General features: G+C 42.1%; 1 pseudogene; it reads right to left on the bottom strand.

The window, feature by feature from the left end:
• Window positions 1-513: 513 nt before the first annotated feature.
• LOC109479717 overlaps window positions 514-20118 on the bottom strand; it is a 24233-nt pseudogene continuing 4628 nt past the window's right edge.

Raw genomic sequence — 20118 nt, 5'->3', positions numbered from 1 at the left:
CAGTTGAACGGTCCTCATCGTATCAGTTATGAAATCTATGATTATTACCTTCATGAAAAATGGAGGTATTGTTTTTGTTTATGTTTAGTACATAATTAAATGCAAATTATTCGAATGAGGACTTAATTTGCATAATTAATGAGGAGATTCTATAATTACAGTGTTTTATATAACAGTACTGCTATACGTGTAATGTATTTAATCTGTGGCAGGCGGAACATTAACAGGTACCAATTATGCAAATGATGACCTTATTTGCATAATTAATGTGAAAATTTTGTTGGGCATTTTATACCTTGTGACATGTGTAAGTCACTTACAGGTTAACACCGCTATGCATATATTATGTTAATGTAGAGGTCATTTGCATAATTAATGAGGACATGTCATTAAAAAAACTCATTTTATGGAGGTATGAGATCTACGAATTCTTGTTGGGTAAGGTTAAATAAAGAACACAAACATTGAAAACACAACGCTTGTTTTATGCCTTTTCATGTATTCTTCAATACGTCACGGAGCATCATTCTCCAAGTTGAACACTAGGGCAGATAGCTGGTGACAAAGTTGACTACTTTTCATACACAAGCTGTAGATTTTGTCAAGCAACACGTAAAATAAATTGAATCGTACAATGGTTTGAGTGGCTAAGGAGGATACGGCGCTGTCTGCAAGGTAGTCGCTTTCGTTAGCATCCAAGGACTGTTGAGCAGTGCTCTCTTCATTGCCGCTGCCCTGCTCATGTTGATGGGAGAGTTTCTCGATGTTGTCCACCGTGTCCCGAACACGCCCTTCTGGTAATTCTGGTTGCTGCACGTTTAGCTTCTTCCTTCCATCTTTCTCGGAATCACTCGGCGTTGTTCGAAGCTTCAGGAACGTCTCAGCAGTCTGAGATGATTCCCTGCGAGGAACGACAATGTCTTCCCTGTGGTCGACCATCTTGTCTGCGTCTTGCTCAAGCTTGAGGACAGTTTGACGTACAGTTGAGCTACCGTCACTAGAATATGTGTTAGCTACAGGAGTAGCTGCCTGTGGTGTTGAGAGTGCTTCTTCCGACAGACTTCGGGTATCGGGTAACGATCGGCTGGATCTAGGGAATGGTACGGGTGCAATCTTAGCAGGCGACTCAAGAATCTCATAGGAGGTCTTGGTGAAGGTTTGACTCCTGTTGTCATCTTTGGCCTCCGAGGTATCGTGTACAAGTTTCTTGTCCAGATAAGTTTTCCTTTCTGAGAATGATTCGGCCGAATCTCCAGCAGAATGTTTCTCCTCTCTACCGACAGGGCAAGGCAGCACTGGTGTTCCTTTGCCGGAACACGTTTTGTCGCCCTCCTCCGCCATTTTTGCTTCCAGTTGCTTCCTGATGTCTGCTACTGATCTGTCTTCTGGAACCTTCTCGGTGTGCCTGTCGTTTGATTCCACGCGTTGCAACTTCACCTCATGTGTAGCCCTTTCCTTCATCCTGTTACGTAGGTGTCTGAAAGCTTCCCTCGTCATGTCAATGGCAGTGTCTTTCGAAGACGGGACATCTACTTTCTTCACAGTCTCTCCAGACAGTTGATCAATGGCTTCCATGATTCTTGGTGACACCATTTTCGCACCCTTTTTCTGGCTTGCTTGCTTTGCGGTCGTGCTAGGAGCATTCTTTTCAGAGGGTAATGTTGCGACAGTGCGTCTGTTGGGAGATGGACCATCGTGCAAGGGGCTTTTGTCAATCTGCTGTTCCAACAGTTGTCGCATGGCGGCGATCTTCGAACCAATCACAGTCGAAGTTCCTGATGATGATATGCCTACATCGTTAGTAACTTGTAAGCTGGCTACATCGGTATGTTGTGTATCATTTTTGTCAACCTCACGGGTACTTGCCCTGGAGAGTTCCCCTTCAACCCTCGGTGGCTGAATAACGCCCTGCAGTTCTGCTTCTAGTCGCTGTGTGGCGCTATTTATCACGTTTTTGATGAACTCCTCCACCATGTGTTGAGTTTTCCTTGTCTCCGTCCACCTCTTGTGGACCACATCATTGGTAACTACCGAGCCCTGCAGTTCTGCTTCTAGTCGCTGCGTGGCGCCATCAATCACGTTTTGGACGAACCTCTCCACCATGTGTTGAGTTTTCCTTGTCTCCGTCCACCGCTTGTGAACCACATCATTAGTAACTTCCGTGCCCTGTAGTTCTGCTTCTAGTCGCTGCGTGGCGCTGTGAATCACGTTTTGGACGAACGTCGCCACCATGCGTCGAGTTTTCCTCCTCTCGGTCCACATGTTGTGCAGCTCGTCCATGAAAACTTGGTCGATCCTTGGCTCCCGTTGAGCTTGTCTGGCCTCGCGCCGCTCTAGCTCTATCTCCACGCGAGACGGAACCAGCCCAAAGTACGGGCAGGACGGGGAGACCACGAAGTTAGCGGGCGGATGCGAGCAGACCGACCGGATAGGTTCGGAGGACGGCCTGCGGAGGAGAGAGGATGACGCCTTGGACGATACCATTCGTGCCATTTGGTTATTTAGGAGCCTGTACAGGCGCTGTGCAGGGGGGACGGACAGGTACACTGGGTTTGGTCCCGTCGGCTGTGGGGCTGCAGTATAGGTAGGCTCAGAAGGAGGGGCTTCTGCTGTAGCTTCTTCTGGATTCACGAGATGGCAGTTGGTCCATTCAGGAGCGTCATCTTCGCTGTCCGAGTACCCAAGCTCTTTCAGCAAAGCTGGAAGAACCATTTCATTATTCAAAGGATAATTTTTTGAAATATCATAACACTCTAACGTTTCAAAGCGACATACAGAAACGATACTTGCAAGTCTAGATCTAAACTCTGCAGCTGTTGACCAATAGATGACGACGCGATTTCTAATAGCTCAACCCACTCCAAAGTGCATACACTTACTAGTGTATCCAGAACTAGTGTCTATCTAGTTTTATGCCTCAATGTATTATCGTTTGAGTCAGGCACGGTTCTGGATAGTCTCCGCGTATCCATGAACGTAGATTGTGCCCCAGGCACGGTTCTGGATACGCGTGGACTATCCAGAACCTTAAGCTTGAATGGGTCTGGCTAAAAGCACTGTTTAGTGTTTTGGATAGAACAATCAGCATATGTGTGTAAAATCCCTCGCGACCAGAGGTTTTGGCCATTCTGTCCCAATGATATTGATGACGAACAACATTTTATTTTGAATTGTACACTATATAACGATAAACGCCAAAGCTGTTCAACCTTCTCTCCGCTTGCTCAACAGAATTTGTTACATTTCATGCTATAGATAAATTTGAGTTCATCCAAGAAGGCAATAACCCTTACTAGTACTGTACATGTGTACATGTGTACAAATAGGTAAATATATCAAAGAATGTTTAACATCTGTGTCCATAATATCACCAGGGTCCATAATATCCACCTTGAGAAACAGTGTGCTTAAAGATATTTTTACTGCAACATACTTTTGGAATGCACTCATTCACATCAAATGTACATACCTAGGGTATGTTGCAGTAAAAATATCTTTAAGCACACTATTTCTCAAGGTGGTGATATTATGGGCCCTGGTGATATTATGGACACAGATGTTAGACCTTAGAACAAGCAGTATTAGTTGACCCATCTATTGTTCTGTACGTAGGATATTTTTGTTGTACCCATGTATATTTGTCTGTACATCTACATGTCTTAGACCTTACGAAAGTCGCTGTACTTTTGTTGTGTCAATAAAGTTCTATCTATGTCTCACCTTCATCTGGCATGTATTCTGTGACTTGATTTTCTTTCTTGGAGACCATGGAACTCGAGTCGCGGTCAAGGGCACAGTTTACATTTGAGCCGGGCGAATCCTTGTCTTCAATGTCATGGCCGTTGTCATGGTGATCAGATGGACACGTCCATTTGGCCGGAGGTAGGAGGGTGTCCCAGGCGACCTGGATACACGAAGGTGGTACTGTGGACAAAAAAAAAATGGAAGGGCGGAGAATGGTAACTCTACGCTACTGCAGGACGGTACACACGGTAGACAGAGTGGGGGTTCTCTCTGAACTCTTGGGCATTGTTCGAAGAACCTCTTCGAATTCTAGAATCCGTCGATTAGAGTCTAGAACGTAACGGTTATCCTAAGACGCCCCAATCTTATCAAATCGAAAAAGGTCGACACCACAACACACCAGCCACTCAGAGACTGTGTCCCACATGTAATGAGAATATTGAAGATAAATTTCACTTTGTTATGGCTTGTCCCACCTATAGAAAAGAAAGAGATTCATTGTTACAGACTATTACTACTAAGACAAAATTCACCCAATCTGGTACACAGTACGATACATTCCATGAATTATTGTCATGTCCAACTACCATATCTCCTTACATAGGCCAATTTCTGTACACTTTATTCCATAAGCGAGAACATATCATCAATACATAACCATATTGTAACTCAAATACTGTTTAGATAGTAGTTTGTAGTAAGTAAAGTTTTGTAGTATTGTTGTATTACTGCCATACATTGTACCTTGTACAGTTGAGCAATAAAGTTCATTCATATCAAGTGTAGCGCGTTTTGCTTTGTTTCGACTGGTCGTAGTTTTTTTTTTGAGTTAGCTAGGGGCAGTACAGGATATCATAGTCAAAAGACAATGGGTAAGGGTAAGCTGGTCAAAACTATCAGTAAATGGCATATAAGGATGCGTATTTTCAGAAATGTTACCCCTTCAACTTGCTATGCACGTGGTAACCGCTTGGTGGTGCATTAGAAATTGTTGTACGACCTTGCACCTTACACAAATGTGCTACCGTGCACGTGCTGCAATGATGTCCTCCTTATACTGAACAGTTTAGCTCCTACATTGAATGAAGGTGATAGTGTGTTTTAGAGAGATATAAAAGTCGCAGCTTCCCTAAAACAAGTACAGCATTCTGGAACAACCCTTAACCCTTAACATAGCAACATAACAATACGGTACGATATCGTAGAGTATACAAAGGTACAAAGTGCACAGAAAAGTATCACAGAATTTCTATGAAATAATGTGCAAGAAAAGTCAAATACTATAATAAGTAAGTAAATTTTTTCAATGTAAACTCGTTTTTTCAAGTCCATTCATGGGCAGTTATACAGTAGAACTTTAATTTAAGCGTTTGACAGAATAATTTAAAAACTCTCTAGAGTGTTCACCAACAATGATCATAGTTTAAACGTTACAGTTTTAACGTACTTGTACATGTATACGTATATATTCCATCATTTTGGGTCACTAACAGTCACATATATACAGTATGTATTCCATCATTTTGGGTCACTATTAAACGGTCACTACCCGAAAGACAGCCCCGGTCTCACGTAGTCCACGCGGTTGTGTTGAAAGCTATGCAAAGCAGAAGCTTCTGAGCTGCAGGTATGGTTTTTTTAAGTAGCAGACGAGAACATTGACTGGACATAAAGTTAACTTAAGTCAAATCAAAGAACTTTGTGGAAAGCTCTTACGCCCGAAAGCTATTAGCTTGAGAGCTTTGGTGGAGTCATTCACGTTGTATTTCATGTATGAGGCGCCGCAAACGCACTTTGTTTGATGTTAGGCCACACCAAGTAAATTTTATGGATGACGTCCACGCGCGCATTGATTTTGGCCTCTTCCTAGAAAAAAAAAACAAGAAATTTCGCTTCCTTTCGCTACCAAAGAGTCACGACAGTGTCGCAAATCGTCAGATTGACGTGAAAGCCGTAACGCGAAGAAAGTGTCTATTGACAGGACCATCCTGTCAATAACAGAAAATTTTTCACTGTCCACTGTTCCACCTGATTTATTAATATTGCTGTTTTGATGATGAAGAAAAGACTTCTTGCTTGTTACACTGTGTCACCTCATTCAATCTGTGTCCTAACATTTGTCCTCTCTTAGTATATTTCTAATCTAGGCATCTTGTTTTTTAGGGCCCTTCTTGTTTTTTTTTCGCCCTCTCGCATTAGATGTAGGGTCTCCAAAGGACGTCATCCATAAAATTTACTTGGTGTGGCCTTACGGAAAACTTGAAGTTGAACAAACGTGAGCTGTTAGCAGCCTCTACCAGGCTTCAGAGGCGACTGGAAAGTGTAAACATTTGCCAAATAGACAGATAACATGCCAGGAGAGTTAGCCCGCTAAAGGAGTACATTTGACATGTTTTCAGCCGCCTCTAGAGCCTGATAGAGGCTAAAGTATTACAAAAAGATTGACATTGTTTACACCGTTACTAATGAATATGGCGCCATGCAAATGGCCTTTTATCGGTTTCGATATCCCATGGAAAGCTAAAACGAGCGTGATCTAGACGCAACCTCCAAGTAGATGTTAGGGTTAGACCTGGCCATCTAGAGAAAGTCCTCGGCCGCTCAGGTAAGGCCACACCAAGTAATTTCTATGGATGACGTCCGCGCGCGCGCATTGATTTTGGCCTGTTCTAAGAAAAAAAACACAAGAAATTCTGCTACTTGTAACTATGACCAAAGAGTCACGACAGTGCCGCAAATCACAAGATTGGAAGTTGAGTTGAAATGAAAGAAACAGGACAGGACGACAACTGCTATTCCACTGATTTATTGCTGTTTTCGTGAAGAAAAAAGACTTCTTGCTTGTTACACTGTGTTCTCTCATTCAATTTGTGTCCTAACATTTGTCGTCTCTTAGTATATTTCAAATCTAGGAATCTTGTTTTTTCGGCCCTTATTGTATTTTTTTCGCGCTCTCGCATTAGATTTAGGGTCTCCAGAGGACGTCATCCATAAAAATTACTTGGTGTGGCCTAACTGTTAGGCAAATGGTTGCCGGCATGGTTAAGTGGCGCCATATAACGACACAGCGAAAAGACACGCCAAGTACTTACATTGAAACTGAGCCAGAAACTCTTCTGTGTCGTCGTCTGACTCCTGATGGTTCATGTCGACGACTTTTTCTTCCCGAGTTAGGAAAGTTTCTGGAGCAACGAACGGACAGCACGAAAACAACTACCGTTCGTACCATAACCACGACAGTAAAGGTGGTTGTCCGTTCTAGAACGTCGCTCTCTATTGGGCTTTGTGGTGACCATGACAAATATGCGTGGGGTCGTGTGGCGTAGCGGCAGAATGGGCGTCTCGGAACCTACAGGTCCCGGGTTCGAGTCCTGACATGTCCTGACTGATCTTGTGCCCTTGGGAAAGGCACTTTACACGACTTTCCTCACTTCGCTCAGTTGAAAATGAGTATTGTCCTGTCATGTGTTTGTCCCCTGTGTTGGTGGTGGCATTAATATAAGTTGAAAAAACTTGAGTGTGCCGTCACCACGTCTGGTGATTACATGTTGGAATTAAAAAAAGTACTTACATTGAAACTGAGCCAGAAACTCTTCTGTGTCGTCGTCTGACTCCTGAAGGTTCATGTCGGCGACTTTTTCTTCCCAAGTTAGGAAAGTTTCTGGAGCAATATGAACGAAGCACTACCGTCAAACTACCGTCCGTGCGGTAACCACGGTATTAAAGGTGTTAAAGGTGTCCGTTCTAGAACGTCGCTCTCTGTTGGGCTTTGTGGTGACCATGACAACGGTCACGTGACCTTTAACTAGACCACGACCTACCAAGATCTCAGTTGACACGAGTATGATGAGGCAGAAATATGCGTGGGGTCGTGTGGCGTAGCGGCAGAGTGGGCGATTCGGAACCTACAGGTCCCGGGTTCGAGTCCTGACATGTCCTGACCGATCTTGTGCCCTTGGGAAAGGCACTTTACACGACTTTCCACTTCGCTCAAAATGAGTATTGTCCTGTCATGTATGTGTCCTCTGTGTTGGTGGCGGCATTAATATAAGTTGATAAAACTTGAGTGTGCCGTCACCACGTCTGGTGATTATATGTTGGAATAAAAAAAAATACTTACATTGAAACTGAGCCAGAAACTCTTCTGTGTCATCGTCTGACTCCTGAAGGTTCATGTCGGCGACTTTTTCTTCCCAAGTTAGGAAAGTTTCTGGAGCAACGAACGGAGCACAAAAACAACTACCGTTCGTGCGATAACCACGGTACTAAAGGTGTTTGTCCGTTCTAGAACGTCGCTCTCTGTTGGGCTTTGTGGCGACCATGACAACGGTCACGTGACCTTTAACTAAACCACGACCTACCAAGATCTCAGTTGACACGAGTATGATGAAGCAGAAATATGCGTGGGGCCGTGTGGCGTAGCGGCAGAGTGGGCGACTCGGAACCTACAGGTCCCGGGTTCGAGTCCTGACATGTCCTGACCGATCTTGTGCCCTTGGGAAAGGCACTTTACACGACTTTCCTCACTTCGCTCAGGTGTAAATGAGTATTGTCCTGTCATGTATGTGTCCTCTGTGTTGGTGGCGGCATTAATATAAGTTGATAAAACTTGAGTGTGCCGTCACCACGTCTGGTGATTACATGTTGGAATTTAAAAAAAAAGTACTTACATTGAAACTGAGCCAGAAACTCTTCTGTGTCGTCGTCCGACTCCTGAAGGTTCATGTCGGCGACTTTTTCCTCCCAAGTTAGGAAAGTTTCTGGAGCAATATGAACGGAGCACGAAAACAACTACCGTCCGTGCGGTAACCACGATAGTAAAGGTGGTTGTCCGTTCTAGAACGCCGCTTGCTATTGGGCTTTGTGGTGACCATGACAACGGTCATGTGACCTTTAACTAGACTTCGACCAACCATGACCTCAGTTGACACGAGTATGATGAAGCAGAAATATGCATATATATCCAGGGATTTGTATTTCCCCATTCAAATGGTTAGCAAAACTAGCAGGTATTTTACTATCATGAAAGTTCATCTGTGTTGGTAGTTACATGCTTAAAGTTCAAACTTTTGATCCAACACAAAGAAATCTCTCACCTAGAGTTTAGACCAGTCACTCTGGTCTTCCTCAGTAGACTGACCCAGTGAAGGTTGTCACGTGGCTTCTTTAAAGTGTGACGTCAATACTGGGTCAAAGGTATCTGGTAGACGATGTCGGCCCCCGTCGCGGTTCAATGAAGGGTGATGGGCCCTGATGTATATGGCTTCCTTCACCCATCTCAGGGGCCGACATCTTCTATACCAGATACCTTTGACCCAGTGTTGACGTCACACTTCAAAGAAGCCACGTGACAAGCTTCACTGAGTCAGTCTACTGAGGAAGACCAGAGTGACTGGTCGAAAGCTCTAGGTGAGAGATTTCTTTGTGTTGGATCAAAAGTTTGAACTTAAAACATAGCAGGTATTTCATATGTGTCTTCTCCATTCTCATCATATACCACGAACTGAATTTGGAAAGCTTCCAGACGAATTAGGTTGATTTATTGCAGTACTTAGCGAGGATCGTCTCTCTGTGTGGCAATTTTATTCACTGTATGACATTAATCAATGTTTACTAATCGTAGACCATTCCTTATTTCCTTTTGAATGCCTGGGATCGCTGGTTGAACGCCGACATAATGAACCGGATTCAATTCCAATTTTACCTTCAGGCCACAGCAAGTAAATTTTATGGATGACAGCCTCCGTAGACTCCAAATCTAATGCGAGCGGGCGAAAAAAAACAAGGCGGGCCGAAAAAAAACAAGGTTCCTACAATTTAAAATTTTGACTCTAATCATTGTTCAAATGGTTTTGATTCGGTGAGAACATCACATTACACAGCCAGCATCACATATCACTGCGTCAAAGTAAGAAACAAAACATTAAAGCAGAGCCTTTTCTTGTCTCCTCTCTTCATAGTTATCTGCCATTCACCTTCCGGCATGGCAACAGACATCTTTGCCCATTTTCGGCATGTTGACCACTGTCAGAAGGCAACAAAATTTGTTTTTTTTTTCAAAATCAGGCGAAAATTGATGTGCGCGCTGATGTCATCCATAAAAATTGCTTGCTGTGGCCTCAGTTGAGTCCGACACGGTTCATAGTGTGATATTCATCACACCAAATGGCATTGTGCTAACATCTAATAAAGCATGGCGTGCACGTTACGGTGAAATTAAATTACTCCCATGCATAATACTGACTACAATCCACTCATAATCCACTACAGATGGGAACATAGATTGGAAATGCGAACTGTGAATGTGGTATTCCATCAACGAAAGGGGGAGGGGGGCATTCAACTATTAAAAGTCGATGATTGGTCCTTCCGTGAATAGTTTCATAAGGTTGGCAAGACAATGAGTAAAGAGACTATTTTTTACACAACCAATGTAGATACATTTCCCTGTAATCCAATCACGCATATGTGTAGATATGTAAATATTGTATATTTACCTTCGCCAAGAAGGTTATGTTTTCAGAGGCGTTAGTGTGTCTGTGTGTGTGTGTGTGTGTGTGTGAGCACGATAACTCGAGAACGCCTGGATGGATTGTCTTGATATTTAGTAGGTGGGTAGGTCTTGATGAGACGTGGAACTGATTAGATTTTGGGCCGATTAGAAATTCGTCCGAGCTCACCGAAAGTGCTGCGTCACAATACACGACTGAATACCTCAGAAAATTTGACTTTCTTTTACGATATCCGATTGCCAGGTACACCTAGCGGTTTGTTATGGTACTGCAGCTGAACTTCCGGTTTTGATATCTTGTGATCTAGACATGCTAGGCTGACGAAATTTGGATGGTAGGTAGCTCTTGTGATAGGGAAGAAGTGACGTGAGTTTGGGCCCCCTAGCTGCTTGCTCTGGAACTGCAGGGGTGTTAGTTGAAAACTGTTTAAAGGCGGATAATTCAAGAACCGATTGATGGATCGTCCTGAGTTTTGGCATGTAGGTAGCTGAAGTGATGCATGACATAATAATATTACAATTATGCAAATATTAATGTAATTTGCATAATTAATGAGGAAATTCTATAAATCAGCTGCATTCCATGATAGGACTATTCAAGCTTGTGACATATGTAATTCAGAACGTCAGAAATACAGGAAGATATTGATTATGTAAATGAAGACTTAATTTGCATAATTAGTGAGAAAATGTTATAATTACATATTGGTAATGTCTGGAATTTCATACTTGGGATATTTGAAAGTTATGTGAAGGTGAACATAATTAAACATAACTTATTCAAATAAGGACCTCATTTGCATAATTTATGAGGACATGCTATAATGGCATGCATTGATAAGATAAGACTATCGACTGGTATAGAATATGATCAGCAGATATAATTGATGCAATATAGGATCCTATTTGCACAATCAGGGGGATTAATCTATTATTTCTTAGTCATAAAGGCTAACATCATTTGGCGAAGGTATGAGGTCGTGGAACTCTAGTTGGGAATGCATCTGTATATAGCAGCGACACATGTGCTGAAATGCAATGTGACCCAACCTCTGGCCGTGTTTATGTGAAGTCACCCAAACCGCGATTCGGGTAACTCACATTCCTCATTCTCAGTTCTAAACAATATTGAAAGACACTCATACGTATAGTACACTTCTACACTGATGAGAGATCCATAGTAATTGCACCTGTTCAATATACATGTAAATAATATACTGTACAGCAGTTGATAAAAGACATCACTACAGCATCCGGATCCATTTAACGAAATCGTGGCAGAATTTTACCGAATAACGCACCAAGTCAACTCCCTAACTTAGTTGCAAATGGCATTATGACCTGGGAGCCCAGAAAATACGTATATGTGTGACGAGAAAGCACAAGATTAACAGAATCAACTCAGTGCATTTTGCCCATACCGGTTGGCCTTGGAATGATAACGGCGCACTCCCATTCAAACTGATGATGTTATTTTCACTTAGGCCACACTTTCGCCTGTTCTCAAAAAAAAAAAAAAAAGATCACGTCCTCCGAGGCTCTGGCCTGGCTGTAGGCCTGGGTACTCCATGATAGTTAGTGACTGTACGGAGCCGGTGGTAACTATGGAGGATGGCATACAGAAGCTCCACGACTCAAGAACTTACTACATACCCACAGTGCCGATTCACAAATTCCGCAAAAAGCCAAAAAGCGTGCGCAAGCTTGTCGTATACGTCGCTATGTACTGCCGCAAATTCACAATACCAGCTTCGTATTGCTGTGGTTTAGTAGCATTTTTATTTTTGGTCTGAATTTTTTTTTGTTCGCCCGCGCGCACTAGCTAGTTTGGCTGTCTTCAGAGGATGTCATCCATAAAATTAAGTCGGTTTGGCCTAACTGAAGTGAAACCAAGAGTAGGACCTTGTAAGGACCAACGGAGCATAAGAGCATTACTTTGGCTTGAAGCGTGTCATAAAACTGATCCCATTACCAAGAAATGAACGAACATCTTCCAGAGCACAAAGGCTATCTACCATCCAAAATTCATGACCCTAGCATGTCCGATCCAGGTATCAAAACAGAACAAGCGCCAGGGGGGCAAAATTTATTTCCAGGTCTTATGAAGATCTGCCTACCTAACTATTTTCATGCATAACAATCCACCCAAAGCTTCTTAAGTAATCGTGCTAAACTAAATACATACATAGTAAAACGTTGAACTTTATTCCAACACACAATTTACAGAGATCAAATTTTCAGCGACCGAAAATTTGATCTCTGAAAATTTGAAATTTGAAAATTTGATCTCTGTAAATTGTGTGCTGAAATAAAGTTCAACGTTTTACTATGAGTACTACCAATAGATGAACTTTCATGATAATCTAAATGCATACATGCACACATACAGGCAAAGGCTACGGAAAGATACGAAAGGATAGAAGGTTTCGAGGGTCTTGGATAGATCATTCATCTATCTCACAGTGCGTGGCCGTAAGCGATGATATCTCCTCTTAAGTTTGTCGACTGAAAGACTGAGATCAGTTAGATCACGGGTACAACATAACGATGATGCGGGATTAGCGTTTACACTGTATTTTATCCGTCTGTACCTGTCCTTACTTCACCTGTCTTAGGCCGTGATCATGTGAAACCACCCGAACCGCGATTCGGGTAACTCGCATTCCTCACATCTGGTCCACGTGCCACACATTCCTTTGAAACCGTGTCCGATCACAATTCGCTTGAGGTACATTTATTATTGTTTGATGGAAACTCGCAAGGTAGCGTGTTTTTAATGTCAGAGGTCAACGACCTGCTTGCTGATGCCCCCCTCCCAGCGTATCTCGGCCGAATGCCGACGTGGTCCCGCCAGAGGCGGTGAAGGTCGCCCTAGAACGGACACATTATTTGGCCATTACTGATCTTTAAGTTGCTGCCACGTAAAAGTTGGCATTGCATATAAATAAGGAAATATCACCCCGTAATCCATGACCAGGTGAAGTCACATTGAAATCAAATTGCGTTCAGACGCAAATCGCGATGCGGGGAAACCGATTCGAAACCACCTCTAGAAGTTGTTTGGGATCGAGGCGCTTTCAATGTGATTTGGAGCGTTCAGATGGAGCCACTTGAAACTGGCTTCGGGAGAAACCACATGTAAAGCGCCTTCACTGACTTCATATGAACAGGGCCTAAAAGACTTGGTTGTGTAAAAAGAGTCTCTTTATAGTAATACGTTGAACTTTATTCCAACACACAATTTACAGAGATCAAACTTTCAGCGACCACTGTCACCTTCATCAGGATAATTAATAACCAATCACTTCACAATGTGATCTCGCGAGAGTTATGGCTTACAAACACGTGACCTTATTCACACGAGACTTTACTGATACGTGACGTAAGCATCTCTTACGTGACGTAAGAGTCTCTTTACTTAGGTGATTGGTCAGAATTCGTCGTCCACTTTCTTGACCTTGAGGTTCTTGGGATGGCAATGTCCGTTTGTCTGTTTGCACATGAGGTTTTCCAGGTTCTTTTCTCTCTTGAACACGTCGTAGAGTTGTTCTTCTCCGATGTCCCCGATATACATAAAACACATCTCATGCAACCTGAAGAATGAATGAATGACTTCATTTCAGGTTATCCCCATAGTACAAACATAAAACCACATAAACACTAAACATACAACAATTTATCCACATTTTTAAAATACGTATTTCTGAACTGACAATCAGACCTCAATAGACAGTAGATAGAAGAAAAAGATCGTCCATATCATAGCCTCTTCCAAGCTTCGGAAGTGACTGGAAAGCGTAGAAATTGGCCAAGGTAGTCAGATAACATGCAAGAGGGATTTGGTCAGCTGAAGGAGTACAGTTTACCGCTTCTGGAACTCCTGTAGCCGGCCAACTTCTATATAGTAATTATCTGTCTATTTGGCCAATTTCTACTCTTTCCAGTCACCCTTTAAGTTTGTTACAGGCTACCGAGTTTTTTTTAAAGTCGACAAGATGGAAAAAAACTTACCATGTGCAAGTAAACCATCAGCAATACAGGTGTTAAGTGTTAGAATGTCATGGCATGACAACTATTGCCAATGTTTCACTTGTGTCTGCAGCTGCCTCTGGATTACGAAGAACCAAGAGTACAAAACCTATCTTCGCTGTTGAATACAGCCCCTACGCTGACACAACTTTTGTACCTATGGTCATTCGTGCTGAACGTTTTCCTTAATTATTATACTCACCTCTGTGGCCACTTGTGCCCCGAAGCGGTGACTCCTGGTACCTCTTTGGTCTCTAGGCCTGGCCCCGAGAGCCGCTTCACTCCCTCAACGTCTTTTACACCCGTACTATAATGTATCAATGCGCAAGGTCAGCGAGCCCATGTTACCTAAACAAACCAATTTGTTTTTATTTCTATGGAATGACATTGCAAATAGAAATGCCCGCCTTAGACCAAGGCCTCCCCCCCTAAAGTGCCCCAACAGGGGCTATATGGGGGTGTAGCCGGGGCTTGTACAACATCCTAGAGCCCCGGCAAAGATGAAGAAGAAGATGAAGAAAGAAATTCCACCTAAACCCTTTCCTACTTTCCACTGTGTTGTAAACGGTAGCGTGCACTTAGTGAATCATATATAGGAACACGATGATAAGAAATTCAGAATATCTGCAGTGGGGTCGTGTGGCGCAACGGCAGCGTGCGCGACTCGGAATCAAGAGGTCCTGGGTTCGAGTCCTGACATGCCACCGATCTTGTGCCCTTGGGAAAGGCACTTAACACGACTTTCCCCACTAGACTCAAGTGGAAATGAGTATTGTCTGTCCAGTATTCCTTTCTATGTGCGGGACACAACACTGGTCAGCAACAGCTGCCTCTGTTCCGCGTGTATTGCACTGTTGCAATTTCAATAAAATAAAAAATAAATAGAATATCTGCAACGAGGACTGGAAAGAGTAAGAGTTCAAACAACATTCTATAGAAAGTTTGTTCTATGAATTTTCTAGTTGTCGCAATCACTTGTTGACCAATTGCTGACATCAAGTATTTGTAAAGTATGGTGTGAATATAAGGTGACGTTTCCGTAACTCTCGGTAATTTACGTTCGGAAGTAGTCATTACTTATCCTGATGAAGGCAACAGTGGTTGTTTAAAAACTTGACTCTTGTGTGGGCATTAAGTTCAGCATTGTACTTTGATTACTACCAAAGTGAACAAAGATGAAATTCCACGACCAATATACAGAACAGCCATCACAAAACTTCGGATAAGTTTACACAAACTCCACATAGAAAAAGGCAGACACAACCGCATTCCTCGAGAGCAAAGGATTTGCCAATTTTGCAATTTAGATAAGATTGAGGATGAGTATCATTTCGTAGTCGATTGTACGTTATATAGTAATGAGAGAGATTCCCTATATTCTTATATACTAGATAAGTTCCCCAGCTTGGGACATTTAAATGAAGTAGAAAAATTCATATTTATTATGAAACTTGACAATTCATGTATTATTAGTTCTGTATGCTCCTACATCTATAACTGCGTCAAGAAGCGAGAAGAAGTTGAACATGTAAATAGTAGATGACATTAGTATGTATAGTTTAAGTATCATTGCTGTATCCTTTCCCTTGTCTATTCATGACCTGTACTTAGCTTGTTAGAGCACAAACGTACAATAAAGGTTTTTCATTAATTCATTAATTCATTAATTCATTAATTCATTAATTCATTAATTCATTAATTCATTAATTCATTAATTCATTAATTCATTAATTCATTAATTCATTAATTCATTAATTCATTAATTCATTAATTCATTAATTCATTAATTCATTAATTAATTAATTCATTCATTCATTCATTCATTCATTCATTCATTCATTCATTCATTCATTCAATATCCCTATGACTGTGGTATATAGTTCATCGTCCTCATACATACATTCAAACATGATGGTAGACGCTGATCTCTGCCGAGAGGTCACTATTTGTAACGCTTTCTCATTACTTTTGGCTGACATGTTTCTCACCTCACGCATATACGTGAATGAACACCTCGGAGTCTCATTATGTTTATATTGTTTTTGCTCAGTTTCTTCCTCTTCTTCTCCAGTGACCTCTGACCTGACCAATGACATGATCTGTTGACGTCTGTCACCATGGTGACTGGTGTTGGGTTACATAATGTTGCAATTTCATGGTCTTCTCTGCTCCTGTCTCCATATACTAGTAGTACATGTATGTGAATGTGTTTCAGTAAAAATTAAGGTAAAAATTAATGTCCGAAGGTAAACATTATGCATTTGCTTTGCAATGTTACTTCTCTAGTTATAACTATGATACAACTCTCCATTTCTCTAGACAACCTCAAATAAAAGGAAAAAAAAGCTTTTCAGGCTCACTGCCCTCAAAAATATGCGGTGCGTATTTGTGGTAGATCTTTCTCGTCAATGTTGACCGACGCTGTCCCCGCACCAAATACATCAAGATTATCCGACTAAACGAGTTTGTAAGCTACGTCAATGAATGTTAGACATCCAGGTAATACGGTACGCCAAAAAGCAGTTAGGCCACACCAAGTAAATTTTATGGATGACGTCCGCGCGCGCATTGATTTTGGCCTGTTCCTAGAAAAAAAAAGAAATTCCGCTTCCTGTAACTATGACCAAAGAGTCACGACAGTGCTGCAAATCGTCAGATTGACGTGAAACCCGTAACGCGAAATGGTACAAAGAGCAAAAATGTAATGAAAGAAACAGGACAGGACGACAACTGCTGTTCCACCTGAGTTATTGCTATTTTGATGATGAATGAAAGACTTCTTTCTTGTTACACTGTGTCACCTCATTCAATTTGTGTTCTAACATTTGTCGTCTCTTAGTATATTTCTAATCTAGGCATCTTGTTTTTTAGGGCCCTTCTTGTTTTTTTCGCCCTCTCGCATTAGATTTAGGGTCTCTAAAGGACGTCATCCATAAAATTTACGTGGTGTGGCCTTACTCAAGCAACTGGATATGATTTTGGAAACTTCAGACGTTTCAGCTAGTATCCACTAGCTTTCGTCAGTGACTGAGAGACCAGAGGAGAATTGCAGTTTTATAAGCACTAACTATTGATTGATACGCAAATAAAGTGAAGACAATTTTTTGGAAGTCAAAAAGGGAACAAAAGTCAGACAAGTCAAGACAAGATAATGCAAATTAGTCAAAAAGCTCCTGTTATACAGAGTTTGTAAGCTCCTTATCTTGTCAAGCATATGACTTAATCATCTTATCACCGAGAACATAACGTCCAATCTCTAAAACGTGAGAAACATGAACACCGACATGGCGTGCTCATCATTCTCAATTTTAACGGCAGTGAGGGTTGTCGGGTAATTGGTATACATTTCAAATTTTAACGTTCGAAGACATGTCGCGTCGTGATTGGTCAGTTGCTTACCGGTGGAATAACTGTAATTTCGCATATTTTTTTACTAGCCTGAATATATACTTTTTTATCTAGAAAATTCATAGAACAAAATTTCTATAGAATGCTGTTTGAACTCTTACTCTTTCCAGTCCTCGTTGCAGATATTTTCCAAGCCGTCGATGATTTCGGACAGCGGTAGTTCTTTCACCCCTCTTCCTCTCGGTCGGGTAGACATTTTGTCCAGTTTCTGTGTGAACTGGAAGCAAAAATCATGTCTTTGTGGATAGAAAAAATACGTGATACAAGATACGGGTGTGTTTGTGTCTTGTGTTTGCGTGTTGTGTATGTTTGTATGTGTATGTCCGTGTGTGCTCATGTGTTTCCATGTGTGTGCATGTATGTGTTTGTGTATGTGTATGTCTGTGCGTGTGAGTGTGTGTCTCTCTGTGTACGCGACTCTCTCTCTCTCTCTCTCTGTGCGTATGTATGTGTGCTATAGGAAAATGAATAGAAATACAGTTGGTTTCATTGTCCCAATAGATCAACCGAGTATGTTGAGTGCATCCTTGATGTTATATATCATCATGTTTCCTTGCAAAATTATATTTCTGTATTCCTTTTTTTCAAGCCCACAACTAAAGCAAAAGAACAACAAATTAAACATGTACACAATTGAGCTATAACATGTAACGCTACATCTAAAAGGGCTTTACTTGTGCAACGAATGTTTTCATATGTTTGAGAATAAACACATCTCTGTTGGTACTGAAAGCATGTGTCACTTTTTTTTTTTGGGGGGGGGGGGGGGCAACTAACCGGCTATCTCTCTATAGTGGTCACTTGTCTATAGTGGTAAAATTTGGCCAGTCCCTTGAGTGACCACTATAGACAGGTTAGACTGTACCTGTAACATGAAATGTTACCTTATAGGCTATAACCCTGCAGGCGTCACACCTCAGGTAGTCTGGCATGTGCATAGACTCGGACTCCTCACTGTTCACGTCAGGACCAGAGTAACTGATGATCCCCGACTGTCCTAAGGCGCCTGGAGCGAGGCACAGCATAACAAAGAACATGCAAAATACGGCAAGAAATCCTTGGGGCATCATTTTAAGCGAACAAGTTGTCTCTTTCAGTCAGGACGTAATCATATGAACCAGTCAGGGTTTGAAATTACGAGGGTTTGTAATTAATATTTGATTGTTTTCTTTCACACAATTTGCCGTGCTGGACCAATACACGTTGCACACGAATGCCATTATTATTTTACGATGGAAATTGTTTTGGCGGGCTGGCACATGCGGCACATTCACTAGTTTCCCATCCCCAGAATGCAATGCGAAAACAGGGGGGTAGCCCTCATTTGCATAGGACTGGAAGGCATTGGAATGATCCTGTTGACGTTAAACAGTTTGCTTTTCACTGTGTTTTGGGGTGTTGGGGCATTTTATGCTCAACATTAATTAAATTACTATTGGCCAAATCTGACAACAAATAGCAAGCTGTTTAACGTCAACAGGATCATTCCGATGCCTTCCAGTCCTATGCAAATGAGGGTTACTCCCCTATTTTCGCATTGCATTCTGGGAATGGGAAACTGGTGAATATAACACTTGCTGAAATATGTGACTCAACGTGTCTAACGCTTAGTAAGTAGCATTTCTGTCAAGTCGGGAACGTTTTGTTTAAAAAAATGTCGGTTGGACAATATTGCAGTTCACAGCTGCCCGCCAGAGGACGTTACTTTATGACCTGCTATGTGGGTTGAGGGCTGATGTCAAGCCATTTACATGATCCTGCCAAATACATGACTCCGACACTACTCGGGGGTTTCCAATATACCTGAGACAAGGGGTGGGAGCGGTTTAGTCGTGATGTTGGAGACCAATAACACCTAACCTAACCTAACCCCAATCCTAAGTCTAACCCTAGCCCTGAACAATGATCCCAACTCTAACCCTAACCCTAACTCTAGATACCAGCTCTAACCTAAACTTAACCCGAACCCGAACCCGAACCCTAGCCCTAAACACCTAACTTCTCACGTATGTGGCAGCTCAAGGATTTGGCTCAACACCTGGTGAACCGGCGTAAAACCGACAGTTGCAATAACTCTGACTCTGTTTTCAACTTCTTCCGCTATAGAAAGTAGTCCTCTTCAAGACGTTGCTAAGGCCACACCAAGTAAATTTTATGGATGACGTCCTTTGGAGACCCTAAATCTAATGCGAGAGGGCGAAAAAAAAACAAGAAGGGCCCTAAAAAACAAGATGCCTAGATTAGAAATATACTAAGAGACGACAAATGTTAGGACACAAAGTGAATGAGGTGACACAGTGTAACAAGCAAGAGGTCTTTTCTTCATCATCAAAACAGCAATAAATCAGGTGGAACAGCACCTGTCGTCCTGTGCTTTGGGGAGATAGATGGAGCGGTCAGCAAGTTTCTTCAAATGTGGCAGCATG

Source organism: Branchiostoma belcheri, unplaced genomic scaffold (assembly GCF_001625305.1).
Source record: "Branchiostoma belcheri isolate BF01 breed outbred unplaced genomic scaffold, Haploidv18h27 scaffold5, whole genome shotgun sequence".
In the NCBI taxonomy this organism is placed as follows: domain Eukaryota; kingdom Metazoa; phylum Chordata; class Leptocardii; order Amphioxiformes; family Branchiostomatidae; genus Branchiostoma; species Branchiostoma belcheri.
This window is presented reverse-complemented; position numbering and strand designations above follow the sequence as displayed.